The sequence below is a fragment of the Odocoileus virginianus genome, chromosome 25, assembly GCF_023699985.2.
Source record: "Odocoileus virginianus isolate 20LAN1187 ecotype Illinois chromosome 25, Ovbor_1.2, whole genome shotgun sequence".
Classification (NCBI taxonomy): Eukaryota; Metazoa; Chordata; class Mammalia; order Artiodactyla; family Cervidae; genus Odocoileus; species Odocoileus virginianus.
In genome coordinates, this window is record NC_069698.1 from 12,961,443 (window position 1) to 12,979,664 (window position 18,222).

Below are 18,222 nucleotides of genomic sequence, written 5' to 3' on the forward strand. Positions count from 1 at the left end.
AGAATGTTTTGAAGTGATGCAGGTATTCTGTGCATTGGTGTATTGACTGGTGGCACTGATACCAGACTGTATACATTTATCAGAGCTCATTGAGCTTGACACTTAAAATCATGGAATTTTATTTTGCTTATGACTTATAATTCAATAAAGTCGGACAAATGAAAAAAATATATTATTAGGCATATAGGAGCAAATGTTCAATATACTTCAGTTTGCCTTTTACAATAAAAAGGCGCTACCATATAGATCTGCCAACCTTGTGTTTGGGGTTATTGGAGTCTGGGCATTGGACTAAGATAAATTTCATAAATTTTTGGTACATGTCAGTTTTTTATACTCTTCAGTAATCATGTCTTTTTCTTATAGATGAGACGATAGGGGAAAAAATAGCAGAATTGCATAACTATTGGAAAATCATTCTGCTGTTCTTCAGAGTGAATTTTTGTTTCAAATGTGTATTGATAGAGCCTGCTAGAGGGCCAGGGTACACCTCTAAACGCCTTGGACACCTAACTGCTGCTGTCTTACACATTATATTGATGGTCATAAAGGGTGGAAATTTGGGGGAGGGATATAAATGCTTTGGAGCAAATTTCTAACCTCTGCTTCATGACTGTACTCTGTTCAGCTGAGTAACTAATGAGATAAACACTTCTGCATGCTAAAGAGTATCAGATTAGAAGACCAAGTAGTCCTTTTTTTTTTTTTTTTTAATGCTTTATCCTTCCACGAGTCATTTGCTGTTAGAATTCATCAAGGCTGGAATCGTGTTCGGGTATGTTTTACTCACGTCTGTGCCTGGTTAGGACGACTCAAAGCTTAGGCTCAGCTCCGATGATGAAGCTTAGTGTCTGCAGGTGGCTCAGAACACTCATTCCACCCAGCAAGCCAGAGGCAGTGCCTTCTGATCTCGCCCCAGAGGTTGTGCAGTGTCACTTCTTCACCTTTTAGTTACAAGTGAGTCAGTAAGAATGGCTCCTGACCCACAGGGGCAGGAATTGTACCCCAGCTCTCAGTGGGAGGTGTGTCAAGGATCTGTGATCATCTTTAAGACCGCCACAGAGCCTTTCAGTCTCAAAACCACGGAATAGATTTGGCACCCCTCCCTCACTGCCCTAGTCAAATCCTGTTGCGTCCTCCTCGGAAATGTTTCTTTTCCCCACCTCCGTCCACAGCTATCACTGCTTTGGTCCCACGTTCCCTCTGACCTGAATGTTTGCAATCCATTGCCTGCCCTTGGTCACTCCGACCTCCATCCTCTCCCTGTAATACTTCACTGAACCCCATAATTATGCCCTCCTCATACTGAGCAGCCTCCCTTCTCCTACAGAGAAGTTTCTAAACTCAATCTGATACTGAAAGCCATCCACCATCCTTCCCCAGATCTCTCAGCCTTACCTTCTGTTTCCACCCTCCCCTGCGTGGCATTCTCAGACTCATGTCACCACCCCACGTTTCTCTGAGCATTCCAGAAGTTTCTGCCATCCGACCTGTGCTCAGGCTGCTGCTATCTCTGCCTGGAGTCTGTCTCCTTAGCACAGTTGACTCATCACAGTCTGGATTCATCCAGTCACCCAGTGTACACTGTACTTATTTCAAAATATTTAAGATGAGTATCCATGGGGGTCACACAGCATAGCATCCTCATTTATAACATCTACCTTTTGAATCACCTGTTAAACTTTTCATTCCAGCCTTGTTTTGCAACATTGTACTGTGGTATTGATAGCTTACGGTAAATGAGGTCAGATTCATAATCTCTGAAGATTAAGCTTTGGGACTAGGGACCAGGCTTGATCACTCAAGAGCTTTTGTGTAGCAGTTTTATTAAAGTGTAAAGATGGACAGAGGGAGCTTCTGACATAGACGTCAGAAGGGGAACAGAGAACGCCCCACTCTAGTCTTAGTGAGGCCTTATACACTTCGATCAGACCCACTCCCACAACATACATCTTAAATTAACAAGCTCAGAGCTAACCACAGAAAGGTCTCACCAGGCGGCTCCCACAGTATACAAGTTTTAAGAACGAGATTAGTCAGAAGGTTCTTGTTAAGGAGAAGCATCCTTGAGCAAGATACATTGTTACATTGACTAAGACAAAGCAATGGAGAAAAAAAAATGTCCTTTTCTCCTCCTTGAGAGCCTCAGACCCCTCTCTCCTTGAGACCCTGGACTTCTTAACCTACATAAGAATTGACTCATTGTCAAGGTTTATGTTTGGCTTTCTTTATGACTGTCTCATTCCCTGGTCTGTGAAGACAGAAGTTCCCAGTATACATCTTTTAAGAACCCATTTAGAAATGGATTTCAAGTGTGCTTGTATTGTTCCTGTCAAATATTTGCTATGTATTCTAAACCCCACATTTATAGAAAGCTGCTTGTTTCCAAAGAAACACATATAAATTCCATTTTCATAATAAACAAATTAGCATATTCAAGTTAGTGATGCTTAGACATTTACAATATGGCTTGACTGATTATCTTTGTGTTATTACCTGAAACTGGCATGGGTCACACAGTCTAAACCTCTCAGACCTGTTTTTGTAGGTGGTTCCTCTCTACACACACCCCAGCATCCACTAGCCGAGCAAGGCGATTAAACTGTTTCCATCTTCCAATCAGTGTGCTTGATTTTGATTCTAGAAGTTAAATTCAATAGTATTTTAAAGTGTCCTTCACTTACTAGTTCCTGTTCACATTTCAAAACATGTTTGAATGTAACACTTGACATACTCTAATCCACCATAGTTTAAATCAGTTGGCACAAATGCAGTTACTTGGGAATGCAAGTTGACTTTGTGGTCATGTAAGCATTGCTGCATTGACTCTGTCGTGAATGTATTTTCTTACGAGATGGTTAGGGAGGTTCCAAACTAAAGTTCACAATTAAGTTGTACTAGTTGAAGTCTCTGTTATTTAACGGTAAGTGAATAATGCATTTTTAAAGTCAAAATCTTCATAGTTGTTTATCTATGCTTGCATGTGTGTGTGCATGCTAAGTCACTTCAGTCGTGTCTGATTCTGTTCGACCTTATGGAGTGTAGTCTGCCAGGCTCCTCTGTCCACCAGCAAGAATACTAGAGTGGTTTGCCATGCCCTCCTCTAGGGGATTGTCCTGACCCAGGGATTGAACCCATGTCTCTTACGTCTCCTGCATTGGCAGGTGGATTCTTTTGCACTAGCCCCACCTGGGAAGCTCTTATGCTTATGTATGATAAAATGTGCTTCTATTTTTTGATTTGATGAGGCAGCCTGAGGCTTTTAGAATACTCCTTACCTGCTGCTTGACATCTTTCTAACCATGAGTATAATATGCAAAATTTAACCCAATTTATCCATTTCTTGTAGTTCAAGTTGTAGTTTAACTATGAAAAATAATTTGGTAGATGTTCTCAACATTTAAAATAACATTGTCAACTGAAAAATTACACAACTAAAAGTTGAGAGTCATGTTTTACTTGGTGACCTTACTGAACACTATAGCCTAGGATAGCAACCTCTCAGATAGCTCTGAGAAAAAATTCCAAAGAGGAAAGGAAGCAACCAGGATATAGGGGAGTTTTTGCTGGGGAAATAAGGTAGTCAAACATGCATAGATTACAGTAATCACAAAAAATCCCAGGTATCTTAAGGTAGTGATTCTAGTGCTTTTCTCTATATGAGGAGATGCAAGAGTCTGGGCTTACTGAAATTATTCCTTTGACATACATCTTAACTAAGGCCAGTATTTGGTTCTTTCCCATCCTGAATTCCCTTCAGGGTGCACTGTTGGGGGTGGCTGCAGGGGCTGATAGCTTTATGGCCAAAACAGTTCTTTGTTCACAGAAGTGTAGGTTACATTGTCCATAGTATGACTACAAATTAATTTATTAACTTATGCTGAGTAGCTTTTAATTCTTTAATGTGTACTTGATCTTACGCTATTAAACAAGAGGATGGCTTTAAAATAATGTGAATATATCTCAAGGAAACAACTCACACTTTTTTTTCATCTTCACCTCCCTCTTGTTTCATGAAGTGAGGAAGATATGGTATCTCTCTTATAATAGCAAAAGGTGGTCTGCTCAGCTCCACCTAGCTATGTTTTCTGTGCTCCCTCGGACAGAATCCCTGATTCTCAGAATCTGTGAGCAGCAGAGCATGGTTGCTGCTTTATGTTACTACATTTGAGGTGGCTTCTTAAAGAGCAGTGGATAACTAGGAGAAGTTGTGTGCTAAGTTGTTGAGTCGTGTCTGACTCTTTGCAACCTGATGGACTGTAGCCCACCAGGCTCCTCTGTCCATGGAATTCTCCAAGCAAGAATGCTGGAGTGGGTAGTCATTCTCCAGAGAACAGGTTGGATGTCATTTAAAAAATGAGAAGAGTGAGTTTGATGAGCTTGGCATGCCTGCGAGGCACCTATGCCTGTATTTGGAGATGTGAGTCTAAAGCTCAAGAGAGAGAAGTTAAGTCTAGAAATAGATATTTACCAATTGTTTGTGTGAAGGTCTTAATTGGAAAAATAGGTGAGCCATCTGGAGAAGCAAGTGTAGTGTAATAAAGAGTCAAAGACTGAACTGGGGGCAGAGAAATGAGCAGGGAGAAAGGTGTCAAGAAAGGGCCCTGAGAGTATCTCCTTGAACAAATGGAATAGGGAAGAAGGGAATCAAAAAGGACAAGTTAGGTGTGATTGTAATTAAGGGTTAAAACATTACTGTGTTTCTACATAGAATATATTAAAATAACACATGCTACAAGAAACATGTTTGATAACTTAGGAATTAAGTTCAGATTTTTAGAAATGATCTTAGTCTATAAATTACCAAGGTTTTCTCAGGTACAAAAATGTGTTAGGTAATAAAATTATTTTCATTGACATATATCGGCTAGTGTCTCTAGTTTCTCAGCGTATGTTAGTTGCACAGTCAAGTCCAACTCTTTGTGACCCCATGGATTGTAGCCCACCAGGCACGTCTGTCCATGGAATTCTCCAGGCAAGAAAACTGGAGTGGTAGTCATTCCTTTCTCCAGGGGATCTTTCTGGCTCAGGGATAGAATTCAGGTCTCCTTCGTTGCAGGTGGGTTGGTTCTTCACCATCTGAGCCACCAGGGAAGCCCAGTTTCTCAAGTTTGTTTAAATAAGAAATTCCTAAGGCTTCCCTGATAGCTCACTTGGTCAAGAATCTGCCTGCAATGCGGGATACCTGGGCTCGATCCCTGGGTTGGGAGATCCCCTGGAAAAGGGAAAAGGCTTCCCACTCTAGTATTCTGGCCTGGAGAATTCCATAGACTGTATAGTCTGAGGGGTCTCAAGGGTCGGACATGACTGAGTGACTTTCAGTTTAGTTCAGTTGCTCAGTCGTGTCCGACTCTTTGCGATCCCATGAATCGCAGCACGCCAGGCCTCCCTGTCCAACTCCCGGAGTTTACTCAAACTCATGTCCATCGAGTCGGTGATGCCATCCAGCCATCTCATCCTCTGTCATCCCCTTCTCCTCCTACCTTCAATCTTTCCCAGTATCAGGGTCTTTTCCAATGAGTCAGTTCTTCGCATCAGGTGGCCAAAGTATTGGAGTTTCAGCTTCAGCATCCGTGCTTCCAATGAACACCCAGGACTGATCTCCTTTAGGATGGACTGGTTGGATCTCCTTGCAGTCCAAGGGACTCCAAGAGACTTCTCCAACACCACAGTTCAAAAGCATCAATTCTTCAGCACTCAGCTTTCTTTATAGTCCAACTCTCACATCCATACATGACCACTGGAAAAACCATAGCCTTGACTAGACGGACCTTTGTTGGCAAAGTAATGTCTCTGCTTTTAAATATGCTGTCTAAGTTGGTCATAACTTTCCCTCCAAGGAGTAAGCATCTTTTAATTTCATGGCTGCAGTCACCATCTGCAGTGATTTTGGAGCCCCAAAAAATAAAGTCTGAGACTGTTTCCGCTGTTTCCCCATCTATTTGCCATGAAGTGATGGGACCAGATGCCATGATCTTAGTGAGCTACTTTCACTCACATGAAATTCCTGAAGGAACCAGTAGGTGGAGCCCGTTGGCTCAACAAAAATCTAACCCTGAGTGTTGAGTTTTGTTTTTGTTTTGCTGGTGGGTGTTGAGGAGAAATGGAAGAGAAAGGGAGAAGGATGATGAGAGAGACATAGAACAGGACCGCAAAAGAGGAGAAGGAGGCAGGAAGACGGAGGAGGTGAGAGAGAGGGAAGATCGCTCCTTCGCTGAACTATGGTGTAGTTGGAGAGACTATCTAAAGGTGTTCTCACTTAATCAAGCACGGTTAATTCCTCCGTGATGTTTCTGTCTTAGCAAATGGCTCCACCATGTTTCACGTCTCTCTTGAGGACAAAGAGATTCTGAAGTTGGCAATGTCCATAATCCCAAGAATTTTGAATGTCTAAAGCAGGGTCTTCATCTTGAGTTCCTACAGAATTCCTGAATTGTGAGTTGCCCGAAATCATGAGAAAATGTGTGCCTTTTTCTTTGAGTTCGTGATGTTAAGTTGACTCAAAAGGATACGTAATCCTGAAAAGAGGGAGCGCCACTCATCTGAGTGGAGAGGGTGTCTGTGCTCGGGGGAGGGGGTGGGGATGGATATGTGATAGTTCTGTGAGGAAAAATAGGAGAACATTCTCTTTTCAAACGTCCTATTTTTATGTGTAATGTAATTATTTGTCCCTAATAAATTAGTACATTAATGCATGTATTCACAAATAAAGATACTGGGAGAGTATTAAAATTAGTGACATCAAAAATTTCAAAACTTTCTGGTAAAAATAGTGTACATTTTTGTACTTTTAAAGGACTAAAAATGAAGTTGGAGAATTCAGAAAGAAGAATATCTTGATAAATCAGAGGAAGAAAAAGATAACAATAAAGTTTGTTTTCTTACCCCTGACTGGAGTCACCTGGGCGAAAATGAAAATATGCTAATATCTCATCAGTTTTAGAGGGACTGATGGATACTGTCTAAAAGAAATGGAGACCGTAGATGTTAAATTAAGATGTAATAGTAGAGATGTTCATTGGAATAAAAATATAAACTAGGATTATCCATAAAACTCACAAACATAATATGAGGTGAAAAGAGTAACCGGTAGAATAAAACATACAGTTTGATTCCATTTGTATAAAATTCAGAAGACGCAAAGTTAGGCCATAAACTGCATTTAGGTGATAAAGCTAATGAAAACCCAAGGACAAATACAGTTCTGGTGAATGGGGAAAAGGATTGAGGCAAAGCTTCCAAGAGCTTCAAAGTTAGCAGTGTTCTATTTCTTAGCTGGATTCTTGTATGCAAGCAGCCATTTCAGTATACCAAGGGGATTTTCCTTAATATCCTCATATATTCTAAATATTAAAAAATAGTAAATATTTAATTATACCCTTTAAGCTAGGGCAGAAAGATTCTTTTACTTTGATACCAGCTTGTATGTACTTCTGTGAGTTTTCCTTCTGGCATCCTGATATGTGTTTCTTTAAAAATCAAGTATTTCCCCCTAATATTTAAATCAATGCCTATACTTTGTGGAAATTTTGGAAAACAGCTATATCCAAAGGAAATAATCATCACATTTTGTACCACTGTTCAGAAATAACTATAACCATAGCCACTACACCATATTTTGGTGTAGTTCTTTCTAGCTACCTCATGTAAATTTGCATTTAGTCAAGTCACACTGTATATACAATTTTGTATACTAATTTTCTCCCTTAACTTTATATCTTAAACACTTCCCTCTGTTATTTAAAATCTTCAAAAATAGAGGACAGGCTGGCACTGAAATAGCGGTTTTCTTGAAAAGTGACCTCCTGACTGAGGACTTTTCCCTCAAGGGAATTTCACCTGCAGCTGGGCAGGAAATTCAAGAGCTCTTTTCTAGAAAACAATTTCGTAGAGCAGTTCTAGACATAAAAAAGAAAAAAGCTTTACCCCTAGGAGGGATCTTTGGCATTTTCACCATGTACAACTCTTTTCTTATGCTGCACCCTTATAAGCCCCGACATCTAGAGTTTTCAGTCCAATTTTTGTTGCCTTTTTAAGATCATAGATCATCAGATATTTGAGGAAAACTTCCAAATATAAGAGAGAGAAGCAGAGAAAACAGATAGATCTCTAATTAATATTCTCAGAAAAGAGATTAAGCTGATCATCTAATAATATAGAAGTTAAAAGAAGATAGATAGACCTAAAAGGTTTAAAACAAGTTGCTTTTGTAGATCAGGCCTAGGGATAGATGCCCAGGGAACAGAAAATTGCTACATTTCTTTATAAACCTTTATTCCTATTTGATTTTTTTAACTGCTAACATTTATCAGATTAATAAAAAATTTAAAAGTAAAGGCCATGAATTTTTTTAAGATCTCATATTTTATTTAAGATCTCAAAACCCTTATTATGTATACTATTCCATCATATAGTTATTTTCTTTTTTTTTTTGAAGTTTGAGAAGATTTATTAAAAATTTTTTTTCTTTTTTTAAATTTATTTTAATAGGAGGCTAATTACTTTACAATATTGCATTGGTTTTGCGATACATTGACATGAATCAGCCATGGGTATACATGTGTCCCCTATCCTGAACCCCTCTCCCACCTCCCCCCCCATCCCATCCCTCAGGGTTGTCCCAGTGCACCAGCCCCGAGCACCCTGTCTCATGCATTGAACCTGGACTGGCGATTCATTTCACATATGATAATATAAATGTTTCAATGCTTTTCTCTCAAATCATCCTACCCTCGCCTTCTCCCACAGAGTCCAAAAGTCTGTTCTTTACATCTGTGTCTCTTTTGCTGTCTTGCATATAGGGTCATTGTTACCATCTTTCTAAATTCCATACATATGCATTAATATTGGTATTTTCTTGATATATTTTATTGTTTTTTGTGTATTTTATTGGTGTTTTTCTTTCTGACTTACTTCACTCTGTATAATAGGCTCCAGTTTCATCCACCTCATTAGAACTGATTCAAATGCATTCTTTTTTATTAGTTGAGTGATATTCCATTGTGTATATGTACCACAGCTTTCTTATCCATTCATCTGCCGATGGACATCTAGGTTGCTTCCATGTCCTGGCTATTGTAAAGTGCTGTGATGAACATTGGGGTACGTGTGTCTCTTTTAATTCTTGTTTCCTCAGTGTTGATATTTTTTTTATCATGAGTTGCCATTACCTTATCAGTGTTTTAAAGACCTCTTCCTGTTTTTAACTTAATGTTAAGATTCATTAAATGCACGGAATCTTCTAACTAGTTTAAGAGATCAGATGTGCTAGGAAAGAATTTAACAGGTTCTAACACTCAAGATCCATAGAACTTTCAGTGTGGTACTAAAGTGTCTTTTCTGTCTTTGCTGATAAGTAAAACTATTTGTCATAAAATAAACTATCACAGATTTCATACATATCAATGTATATAGAGAAGGCATTTCAAAGGGTGGGTGCTAGACAATGTCCCAGATGTGTGACCTCTTTAAAGTTTCTGCTTGGGAGATTAGAAGTTACATTGAAATCAGTGGCCATCTAACAACTTGACCACCATTTCTGAGGTTGTGTTTTTTTAAACAAAGCCACCCTCTGGCTTAACCACAGAAGCATCTCATGAGTTATAGAGGAACTTTAGTAGAGTTGTATTTGTAAAGAAAGAAACCTAAAAAAAAATAAACATTTCCGTTTTTATAGATCTACTTTGTTTTCTTCAGATGATGTTTTAGTGACAACTTGAAGGACTTGCTACCAGTGGCTGAAAACCTCAGCGTGGTTTCCTTGGCAATCAGTAGAATATGAAATGGAAATGAAAGGAAAGTTACCTAGTGAAAAGCTCAGGACTCTTGACTGCTGCTCCGTGAGCCCCTCCAGATTAGAGGAAGTTCAGTGGAAGTAATGTGCCAGCCTGGGACTCGGAACAAGTCATCTGGTCTCCTCCCTGGACTGTCGATCAAACAATCATGTGCTGCTCCTATAGTGTTGTTAATTCACGGCTGGATGGGTGTGAGATACACCACAGGAGAGCAAGGGAATCAGATTGAAAGCGTTTTCTATTTAGGAAAGATGAGTTGTTAGATGAGGAATGCTTCTTCCTGAAGTCTGTGGGCTTACGCTCAATGTTGTTACAAGGTTTGGTTTCACCCAGGCCAGACTCTCGCGTGGGCAGGTGGGTGGAGCCCTCTCATTCCTACTCTTCTTTTGTGGTATGGCATTCTGAGTTCACTGTTATTTGTTCCTCATGGTTTTGAGTGTCTTTCTGTAATCACAGATAGTCAGAAAAGCCCTCAAGTCCTCTTATTGACATGGCATGAAATTTTATCTGCATTTTTTTAATTTAGAAAAATATCTTAGAATAAAAAGCACACACATTTTCAAAAGCATGTGTATGAAGACAACAAAGCAATATTTTCATTACTTGTATTGTATCCTTGAACTCATTAATTTTCTCACATCAGAAAATATTTTTAATTATATAATTTTTATAAAAATTTAGGTAGGCCTACTAACAACTCATTTCCCTTTTGTTACTCATTTTTTTTTTTTTTAAATATACAGTTTTTGGTTGTTGCTTACATATCTGTGGTTTGACATTTATCCTCTGAATTAATTTCAATTTTTTCTGTTCGTTTACCAAAATACTTTCCTTTGTACACGCACTTGGATTTCTGTATCTCCTCATCATTTTCTTCTTCAGTTAGTTAGTTAGTTAGTTCGATTCAGTTCAGTTGCTCAGTCGTGTCTAACTCTTTGTGACCCCATGAACTGCAGCATGCCAGGCCTCCCTATCCATTACCAACTCCCGGAGTTTACCCAAACTTATGTCCACTGAGTCAGTGATGCCATCCAACCATCTCATCCTCTGTTGTCCCCTTCTTCTCCCACCTTTAATCTTTTCCAGTATCAGGGTCTTTTCAAATGAGTCAGTTCTTCGCATCAGGTGACCAAAGTATTGGAGTTTCAGCTTCAACATCAGTCCTTCCAATGAACACCCAGGACTTATCTCCTTTATGATGGACTGATTGGCTCTCCTTGCTGTCCAAGGGACTCTCAAGAGTCTTCTCCAACACCACAGTTCAAAAGCATCAATTCTTCAGTGCTCAGATTTCTTGATAGTCCAACTCTTACATCCATACATGATCACTGGAAAAACCATAGCCTTGACTAGGTGGACCTTTGTCAGCAAAGTAATGTCTCTGCTTTTTAATATGCTGTTTAGGCTGGTCATAACACTCTTTCCAAAGAGTAAGTGTCTTTTAATTTCATGGCTGCAACCACCATCTGCAGTGATTTTGGAGCCCCCCAAAATAAAATCTGTCACTGTTTCCACTGTTTCCCCATCTATTTGCCATGAAGTGATGGCACCAGACGCCATGATCTTAGTTGTTTGAATGTTGAGCTTTAAGCCAAGTTTTTCACTTCTTCTTTCACTGTCATCAAGAGGCTCTTTAGTTCTTCTTCACTTTCTGCCATAAGGGTGGTGTCATCTGCATATCTGAGGTTATTGATATTTTTCCTGGCAATCTTGATTCCAGCTTGTGCTTTATCAAGCCCAGCATTTCTCATGATGTACTCTGCATATAAGTTAAATAAGCAGGGTGACCATAGACAGTCTTGATGTACTCCTTTCTTCCTTATATGTAGCAATATAAATCTAGCCTTAAATCATGGCTTTAAATGATGAGGATCTATTTACTTATTTATACTTCTAACATCCTAAAAGGGAATTAAGGTGATTTATAATAACACATAAAGTATAATAGGATGTATTCAGTTAAAAGTAAGAAAAGTTGGCAAGGAAAAACTAATGTTGGAAAATTAAGAAGCCAAAGGTGAGATCAGTATACAAATACTTGCCAATTTGAGTCACACCTGGCTTGGTGCACAATCCCTGGTTTTTGTTCACCAACTTTAAATTCCCTCCTTGTAGGCTGAGGACTATAACCCACCTGTATGAGGGCTCTCCAGAGAAACTGAACCTATAGGAGATACATATCTCTCTATCTCTTAACTCAAGAGACGTAATAAATTGGCTCCATAATGCCATTATGGAGGCTGACACATCTAAGCCGTTTAAGTTTTAATGCCATTAGCCTGCAGACCCAGGGAAGAGACAGTGCTATAGTTCAAGTCAAACGAAAGCCGAGACTTCCCAGATGGTCCTGTGGCTAAGACTCCATGCTCTCAGTGTAGGAGACCCAGGTTCTATCCCTGGTCAGGGAACTAGATCCCACATGCCTTAACTAAGACCTGGTACAACTAGATGAGTAGAATAAGAAACAACAAAGGCCATCTGCTGCCAGAATTTCCTCTTGCTCAGGAAGGTCAGGCTTTTGTTCTGTTTAGGCTTTCAGCTGCTTGGAAGTGGCCCACCCACATTATGGAGAGCAATCTGCTTTACTCAAGCTCCACTCATTTAAATGTTAGTCTCTTTTGAAAAACACACTCATGGAAACATCTAGAATAATATTTGACTACATGACTGGGCACCATGGCCCTGCCAAGTTGATACATAAAATTAACTGTCACACCACTGAAATCTTCTCCTTCCTTGCCTTTACCATCCACTTGCCTTTTTAAGGGGTTACTTTTCCCCTCCCATTTTCCCCTAAACCATGAAGTTTCTCTTCATCTGCTTTTCTTACTCCTTCCACTCACGAGACTCAGAAGTCCATAGTTCATCAGGCCATGAGTTCCTATTTCCAGGATTGGGTGAACATTCTTTCTGGTGGCCAAGAATTGCTTATGAATAGTCTGCTAAGTTATCTTGGGCTTCCTGCTAATCTCTTCTCCAACAACCCTGGTGCCCAGCCCTTTGTAAAAACTCCTTACATTGTTGCAAGTCTATTGTCATGAGCCACCATTTATGCTAAAGAGTTTTACAGTAGGAAGTAGCTTTGCCAGCCTTGGCCACATTTTCTGGGGCCAATGACGCCAATACACAGACCTGCAGCTTTAATTATTTACTTTCATCCCTAATGAGGATAAAAAGTGAAGTGAAAGTCGCTCAGTCATGTCCGACTCTTTGCAATCCCATGAACTATACAGTTCATGGGATTCTCCAGGCCAGAATACTGGAGTGGGTAGCCTTTCCCTTCTCCAGGGGATCTTCCCAACCCAGGGATCGAACCCAGGTCTCCCACATTGCAGGCAGATTCTTTACCAGCTGAGCCACAAGTGAAGCTATAAAGGATATGAGGATAAAGCTATGAGGATAAAAAATAGGACAATTCCTGGAAAGATTTCCAAGGGCCCAGCAGTCCAGTATGTCTCTGCTTGATTCCCCTTCTTACTCACCTGAAGAATAGAGACCAGACCATAGTCAGGAGTTGCAGGAATTAGTTGCTAATTCTGGCAGGCTTCAGAAGCTTGTGAGGAAAAATAACTCTCAATAGGGAAAGCAAAAAAGAAAAAAGAAAAAAGAAATAAAGTAAGACAAATAAATAACAACACAAAAAATTTATAGACAGAGACTCAAATATAAATCTGTACTGTTTCCCCCTTTTCTTTTTTTAACCAGCAACTGACGAGGACTTTTCAAGGTATAACAATCATTTCTGAAACTTTTGTAATATTCCCATACCACCTGAACCCAGATCTCAGACCAGTTGAAGCTGTGGGATCCAGGGAAAGTCACATAGACTCTACTCTTGTTACCACATCTGTAAAACAAAATGAGTAATGTGTTCCTCTCAAAATTACTGTGAGAGGTAACTGATACAGTACATGGGAAAGAGTTCTGTAAACTGTTAAGTGCATCCAGACAGTACGTATTTAGTAAATCTGTTAAGGCGTACTGAAGACATTAAAACAAGCCAGATATTTCATAAAAAGAAAACAAAGTAAATGATTAGCTATCATTTTAAAAGTCAGAAGAAGAGTAGATGAGATGAGTCAGGAAGAAGAGTTTAGTCATTTGCAGGTTACCCTTGCTCCCCTCCCAGTAAAAAATATAGATGTGCATGTTTCAATTATACAGATGGATGCCTCAGTCAATTGCTTTTCACTTTGTCAGGTCAACATCAAAAATAATAATTATTTTTAAAGCTAAGATATTTGAGTAATCTGATGGAGGAATTAAGCTGGAAGAGTGAAAAACTATTCAGTGATAGGTATTTATTAACATGTATATCAAAATATCAATATTAAGCACATATTTTTATATGTACATATGTTTTATTTGGGAAGGAAATAAAATGTCATTTCTTAGTGCATTTTAATTCTCTTATGTATCATTGTTTCCCACCTATTGTTTAACTTTTTGATTCTCTTCTATTTTTTTTTCTTTGTGGTCAAGTGTTATATCATAGACCACCTTAGATTAGCTGAGAAAATTTTACTCGTGACAGAATTTGAAAGTATGCCACATCAAAGGTGGGCAAAAGAATCCGTTTCTTGGCTCTCCTCTCCTCGCCTTGAGAGTCTGCCCCAGTGGCCCCTGCCGCTCCCACCGGTAACCATCTCACCCCACTTCGAACCCAGGTGTATTTAGTATCTATAACCCTCATCTGATTCTCACATGCCACTCAGTAACATAACATCTCTTTGCAAATTTAGATTTACACTTAAATGTTCCATTTCCCCTCACACCAGCTAATATTAATAGCTAACGCTAATTGAGGATTTTCTGTGTGCCTATGTGCCAGGCAGAGTTCTAAAATTGCACAAGTTAACTTATTCAATATTTGAAAGGATCCTCTGAAAGAGGTACTATTATTTCTATTGCATATGTGAGAAAAACTGAAGGGTGAATGAAGTATTTGCTCAACACCCCAGAGCCAAGTGTTCGGCCTCCAGAGGTCTGGTTTTGAGGCTGAACTGAACTATTGAGTTGTTGGAAGCTCAGAGATGTCAGTCAAGACCTTGCCTCTCATTGCTGGTGCCACCAGCACCTCACCGTGATTCACAACCAGTAAGGGACAGTAAATGTCCTGTGGTTGTTGCTCTATGAGAAGAAAGCCTATTGTTATGGAAAAAATAAAGATACAAAAGGTAGGAAACTTATGTTCGACTAATGCTATTTTCTTTGTTTTCTCCTTACCTTCCTTTTCCCACACTAAACTAAAAATTTTAGATTAAGCTGATTTGTGCTGAGTTCAGAATCAAGGAATGTTAATGATATCGAGGGTTTTCTCGCACTGATTTTTTTTCTTGGTATCAGTCTGTGGTTTGGTGGTGTAACTATAGAAACATGGATAGAAACTCCCTATTATGCAATAAACCACTTCCTGTGTCTGTTTATTCATTTATCTGCCTGAGCTAAACCTTCTCTACCTGAAGTATCTTGTAATTGCCACTATTTCACTACGCGGAGCATAAACGTTGCAGAGTGCTGAAGAGCATGGACTTGGTACCCAGAATTTGAGGTTAGAATCTTTAGGCAAATCCTGTGTACATAATATGTACCTCACTAGGGTGGTATGAAGGATTACCTGTGTTAATCTGTGTAAAGCACTTTAAACAGTGCCACGCATATAATAAGCACTTAAGTGTTTATCATTTTTCAGTTCAGTTCAGTTCAGTCGCTCAGTCGTGTCCAACTCTTTGCAACCCCATGAATCGCAGCACGCCAGGCCTCCCTGTCCATCACCAACTCCCGGAGTCCACCCAAACCCATGTCCGTCGAGTCGGTGATGCCATCCAGCCATCTCATCCTCTGTCGTCCCCTTCTCCTCCTGCCCCCAATTCCTCCCAGCATCAGGGTCTTTTCCAATGAGTCAGTTCTTCGCATCAGGTGGCCAAAGTATTGTAGCTTCAACTTCAACATCAGTCCTTCCAATAAATACCCAGGACTGATCTCCTTTAGGATGGACTGGTTGGATCTCTTTGCAGTCCAAGGGACTCTCAAGAGCCTTCTCCAACAACACGGTTCAAAAGCATCAATTCTTCGGCATTCAGCTTTCTTCAAAACCCCACAATCTCAAAAAATGTACTCTAGCCAGCCTTGTGCAATTAGAAGCTTCAATTCAATTCAACCCAAAGCATAACAAAGTGAAGCCTTTATTCTCATAGAAACACTGGAACTTAGATTTGAAATAGAACCCAATGGTATGCTGCTCACATTTGTCTGTATTATACCTAACACAGAGTAACTGTGATTCTGCTTAAACCTTCCCAGTGATGGAGCACTTACCACCTCTCAGGAAAATGTACTCCATGATTGAATAGTTTAATTCTGAATAAGCTTATGCTTGATGCCGTACAGAAATCTCCCCTTCTGTGAATTCCACTGATGGTTTCTGGTCATGGGTTAACTAAGCAGCATTTTTCTATTTCCTTGGGCAGAGGTGCTTCAAGAATTCTTAAAATGTTTGATTCCATTTTTTTTTAAGTTTATTTTTGAATTATGTGCCAAACCAAAATTCAAAAAAAAAGGGTGCATAATATCCTTGGGAAGTTTGCTTTGTCGTTGTTCAGTCATCCACTTGTGTCCAGCTCTTTGCGACCCCATGGACTATAGCATGTCAGGCCTCCCTGGCCCTCACCATCTCCCGAAGTTTTCCCAAGTTCGTGTCCATTGCATCGGTGATGCTATCCAGCCATCTCATCCTCTGATGCCCTCTTCTCCTTCTGCCCTCAGTCTTTCCCAGCATCAGGGAATTTTCCAATGAGTCAGCTGTTCGCTGACTTACTAATCAGTATTATTCACCTACTAATCATATCCATTTTTCAAGTTAAAAAGTTGAGAACTGGAGAGGCTAACCAACTTTCCCAAGTATGTTATACACTTCATTTGTCAAACCGAAATTCAAAAAAAAGGGTGCATAATATCTTTGGGAGGTTTGCTTAGCCTCTCCAGTTCTCAACTTTTTAACTTGGAAAATGGATATGACTAATAAGTGAATAGTAAGTACTTAATAAATGTCTGATCTGGAGAAGGGAATAACAACCCATGCCAGTGTTCTTGTCTGGAGAATTTCATGGACAGGGGACTGGCAGGCTACAGTCCATGGGGTTGCAAAGAGTCAGACATGAATGAGCAACTAACAACCCCCCCACCCCGCCCCACACAAATGTCAGATGCACCTTTAATAGTTATTATCATCGTATTATTGGCATTTGATATAAGCTTTTAGGAGGCTCCCTTAAAACTCTGTGACTCCATTTTTCTCATGTTTCTGTAGACAATTCTCAGTTATCTTCTTCCTCAACCCAGTGGAAGACATCTTCCAGGTTTCAAACCCCAAACTTGGCCTTATAATAAACTGAGCATGGGCTTTCCTGGGCTCCAACTCATTCAAGATAATCTAGCAGGAGTGATCACTTAACTTCCAGCAGCTGAAGATCTTCCAGGACAGGTGTTCACATGCCCCAGCGGGTAGCAGATACTTTGGAAATCCACTGGAGCCAAGGCTTGCTAACATCAAGGTGTTAAGAGGCGTTCTGGGGTGGTGTGATCCTGTGTCACTGCTGCCTGCTGCAAACCCTACCATTCCTGCACATCTCAGCTGCCAGACGCTCCAAGGGCCCCTGTGGCCTCGGATAGGAAGTAGAAAACATTTCTACTTTGGGGACAATTCTTGTCTCGTGTTAATCCATGTTTGCTGAGGCTGGAGACTGGAAGACTAAGAATAATGGCAGTGCTCGGTCCTCAGCTCAGTAAACCATCTTACCCCTGCTTATCTACTCAGCTCTTCCAAGCAGGAGCTGGAATCTGGAGGAAGTCTGCCTAAGCTTGGGTGAAATCATGTCCCCCTTTGGCTGTCTGTCCTGTAATATCTGCGGAGCATATTTTTAACTAGTTTTAAAAATTATAAATGTGATATATGTGCACAGTACCATTTTCTCAAACATTTCTATTATAAGTTCAGAGCATACAATAAAAAGCTGTATCTACCTAACCCTATCACCCCAAGTCCCACTGCCCACTGATAGCTCTCCTTGTAAACTGTTGCAGATATTTCATGCTCCTATGCATGTAATTGTACATATATGCCTATTTTTATAAGAATATTAAGGGAATCTTATTATAAAAGTATAGATAGGTGCTTTACATACTTTATATTTTGGGCATTTTTCCATCACAGCAGAGATAGGGTGTTTACTTCTTGTCAATGGTTCTGTAATATTTTATTAATGAATATTGAGATTCTTTTTTTTTTTTCTTGTTAGTCCAAATGGTGTTAACTAGCCTCCCAAGATGGCCTCCAATGAGCCTACTTCCTGGTCTTTGTACCCTCTTGTATACAGTTCCCGAACTGAATTGGGTTGACCTGTGTAACGAGAATATTGTGGAAGTGGTC